Raw genomic sequence first — 4,437 nt, 5'->3', positions numbered from 1 at the left:
TTAACAAATTTTAAAGATTTTAAAAGGTTTTTAAGGATTTTAAATATTTGAGGATGTTTTGAAAGATCTCAAGGAATTTTCAACTTATTTTTATAATTAAAACGAATTTCCAAAAATTTTAACAACTTTAGCAAGGTTATTTAAAAAAATTCCAAAGTTCTTTAGAAATCTTTAAAAGATGCCAAGGTCTTTCAAAATATTTTGAAGGTTTCCAAATATTTGAGAGTATTTGAAAACGTTCCAAGGAATTTTCAATTTTTGACAGTAATTTCATATGAGATTTTGAACGATTTGATATATATTAGGACATTTTAATAGATTCCAAGGCATTTTCAATTGATTTCAATAATTCAGTATGAGTTTTTAAAGGATTTGTGTGTGTGATAGCAATAATATCCATACTATGTACACCTGGAAAACATAACCTGAAAATCGACGCATGCATGAAATTAAGAATCACGCAAAACATCCAAATCGCCAATTTCTTCAATTTCTTTCAAATGGGGAGCGAGATATAAATAGAAGACCACCGAAGTCTTCCGAAGCCTTCCGATCGGCAATCATCGCACAGCAGAACTCCGAAGTGGAATCGTGCATTTTCGGCTTACATACGAACCCACAGTGGTAATCATGCACCTTCTGTTTTGCAGCTCTCAAAGGATAGGTATGGTGGGGGCAAATTTCATCCACGATCTGGCAGCTCTGCTTCGGACGGCAGTCGCAGAGAGACGGATGGCGTGATGGTACGGCCTGGAGGGGGCAGCAAAACTTTCCAACTACTAACACATGACGTCACAGGCCCATTTTCTTCAGGTTTAGATATTCAAAATTAAGAAAATGTGGGTTCGGAGTTGCTTGTACCCCAGTGTGTCAAGTAAGGGTTAAAGTAATTTGACATATTTAAGGATATTTTAAAATATTTGAAAGCGTTTCACAGATATTCGAATAACTGCAAGCAATTTTCAAGAATTTCAATTATTTTTACGGGATCTTATCAAAACTGGATGAGGTCGTAAAGAATTTCCTAGATTTTCACGGGATTTTATCAAATTTAAAAGAATTTCAAAGAATGTATTTAAAACTCTAAATCTAAATCTATCTAAAAACTCACCTTGAATCTTTTAACATTTTGTCCAATTCTTTTGTATGACCTTACATTTTTCTGAACTCATTTCAAACTTACTGAATTCAATGGATGTTGTCAATGTCATAAATTGTTTTCAATTCACTCGAATTTTTATGAATTTTACCTCATTTCCTATAAATTCTTATAAATTCACGCCAATTTTACTGAAATCAATGGAATTTTTGGAAATTTTTAAATTTGCTCAATTCGCTTGAATGTAACCTAAATTGTTTTTAAGAATTATGGATCGAACCTTTTAAATTTGTTAAAATTAAAAATAAAATGCGTAACAATATGAACACACACTACTTGGATATAAATAGATCACTTCTCCACTTTTTTCAAGTAATTTAAAGTGCGTCAACTCGGATAATAATGAATTAGAAATTTATGAATTAAAACTCGAAATTATTTTATTCCGTTTATAAGAGACTCTATATTCAAGAAGTTACAAAATTAGAATTTAGGCATTCAAATATGAATGGTCAGTTAGAATAAAAAATTAATTTAAAAAGCCTTGTTATTTGCTTCTTAAATTTTAGTGACTGTCATTATTTCCTTCAAAAAGTAAAGATAATATGTACACGCTTTTCAAATCAATTTTATTTATCTTCTAATGGTTTTACTGTATTCTCATCATAAAAATGGTCACTTGTTTTTCTGGAAAAATATCATAACAAAAGCAAGACGGACTTGTTACCAGATCTGCATCTAATTGCACAGAGAATTTAACATTCTTGTCTTATCAACACGTTAGCGGCGAGCAAAACTTGTTAAAAACTAGTTTTCCAAGGGTCTAATTAAACTCCTTTACGATCAGATTAACATCACGAATAGAACGCCTGCCAGATTATAACTTCGTTGAAATTTGCAGTTCTGTCTCCAATGATAAAAAGTCTATCAAAAAAGTCTGCGACCAGCATCTCTAATTATATACATTCATAATAATAATAATATAATCCTACAGCATCCTATCATTTTCTCAGATTAGTAGCATACATAAAAATGTTCACTGCAATGAAATACCAATACGTTTGATGGTATTTTACTTTATGCTGAAATCTTTATTTATTCTGGAGTTGCGTAAATGTAAAAAATTACATTTTTAATTACAATAATTAAAAGTTATTCTTCCCACTTTTTTCTATATGAATTTTTGAGCAAAAACATTTAGTGTATGATTCAGAAAACATTAATTATATTTTTTACAGAGATTAGAAGAAACAAAAAATTGTTAACAAGAAATTATCAGAATGGAAATCCAGATCGATAAGAAATATCTCGAGTCATCGATTTTTTAAATGCAAAAATACATAATTTAATCAGGACTGCTGTTTGACATCAATATTGAAGAAAATGCTCCATATTTATATACGTAGTAAAAAAACCTTGTTTTAACAATGTTCAAGAATTGTTTGCGCTGGCTAATATGTTTGAGAGTAAATTTAAATACATTCATCCTGACAAGTTAATTGTTGTCGTGACCTTTTCTTTCATTTAAATCTAATTTTCTTGTTAAAGAAAGAAACAAAAATGTTTGAAGTCGTGTTCTGCCCTTGAAAGTTTCTCTTTTATAAATAAGTAATAGTGTTGCAATGAGCCTGGACAAGTTATAAATATGATTGAAAAGTTGTTAGTAATAGAATTGTGAAATGTGTAACAAAAAGTTAAATATTTTTAAAAAAATACGCTTCACTGTAAACTACACTATTAACAAGTTCGTGGAGAGGTTCGTACAGATGAAGATTATATAAAGGTGGAATCGCGATCCTCGCATTATTTTCACTCCGTTAAACGCGTTAACGATCCAAACTTTCCTTGCGCGGCTGCATAAGAGACACTCATTTCTCGTTCATTCTAGCCACCCTCGCAATATATGCTCTTTTACCGAACATCAGTTTTTCCATCCTTCTCAAAATATGTTGCTTCTATGTTTAAAACTATATTTTCTATTGTATATTGTGTGCAACTAAATCTATTTTGTTACTCAGCTAGAATCTTCGCTTTTAAAAAATGTATTAAAAGCTTTTAATTTCATTTAAAAATATTGTTAACATCTTGTAACTATCATAAGTAACAACACTCTCTAACATTAAGTAATACCCAGTACAAGATAATTAAATATCTAACTTAATTCGAATTTTGTGCACATCTTAGAATGATAAAATAACATTGAATTTAAGTTTTTAATTTGCGTTTTGAATTCTAAAGCAAAGATTCTATTAATAGAAAAAATAATTATTTTGAAAGAAAATTCTCGGTAGGGTATTACGATATTTTATTTAGAAACCCCTATAACAGTGGTCTATTTGTGAAATAGAAATAAATTGGTCCATTTTTCTAAGGGTTTGGGAAGTTTAAATAGATTGTAAAACTTTTTACAATAAAAGTATTGTAAAATTGTAATTGTATCGTAAATTCCTTGATATTCTAATTTTTATAAATTGTTATAAAAACTTTTTTATTAAAAATAATGAAGGAATAAATTCATTGTTTGGATGCTTTGCAATTTTTTAATAAATAACGTCCAGGCAATTATTTCACAACGCAGGCACATTCTCATCGCGCTCTATGCTCGCGTCTCTCAAGTTTGAGCGCACCTCGAGTACGCGCCTGTTGAATCTCGGACTTCGTGCTCGACAATATATTTATCTCACGCTACGCGCTCGGGCATTATGCCTCCCCTACATTTTTTCATAGAACTTTTAGAATTAAGAGTCAAACCGTCGACAAAAGGTGTGTCGCAGGGATTAAAGTCAAAATAAAATGTTTAAATCTAATTTAGGCCACAAAAATGTGTTGATAAACATTTTATTGTACCTTTTTTCTTCTTTTTTTTTAAATTCGTTTGTTTAATTTGTGCAATTTTTCCAAAAATCTTAATTTTTTAATAGCATTCTTTAAGATTAAAACAAAAACTACGAGTCCAATCAAAGAATTATTTATAATAAATTTGTAGATTTCTTTTGGCAAACAACTTTTTTCTATTCATTTTTTAAAAAAGGAAAGAAATATTAAATAAAAATAAAGTATTCGTCTGTTTGAAATATAACAGAAATGATGTCATAAGAAAAAAACCAATGAAATAACAAGTTCCGGCCCTTCAGAAATTCATTTTTATCCATTATCAAAGCGCTGCAGATTTTATGGGACCATATATATATTGTGTTCATTTTCAATTTTTTTCAAACATTTTCTCTAGCTTTTTTACTAAAAGGATCCTAAATCAAATAATTTTTATTTCACGGTCTGCAAATTAGACAGTATTTCTCAACAAAACATTTCAAACGACCCCAGACATAATAGATTAC

The 4,437-nt window shown here is 29.6% G+C and overlaps 1 long non-coding RNA gene across 1 annotated transcript; it reads left to right on the top strand.

The window, feature by feature from the left end:
* Positions 1-741: 741 nt before the first annotated feature.
* On the top strand, positions 742-2,576 carry LOC117173104. Its single transcript, XR_004467107.1, has 2 exons — positions 742-874; positions 2,338-2,576. It is a non-coding gene; the product is annotated as an uncharacterized LOC117173104 (long non-coding RNA).
* The last annotated feature ends 1,861 nt before the right edge of the window (positions 2,577-4,437 follow it).

This window comes from Belonocnema kinseyi, chromosome 5 (genome assembly GCF_010883055.1).
Source record: "Belonocnema kinseyi isolate 2016_QV_RU_SX_M_011 chromosome 5, B_treatae_v1, whole genome shotgun sequence".
NCBI classification, from domain to species: Eukaryota; Metazoa; Arthropoda; class Insecta; order Hymenoptera; family Cynipidae; genus Belonocnema; species Belonocnema kinseyi.
This window is presented reverse-complemented; position numbering and strand designations above follow the sequence as displayed.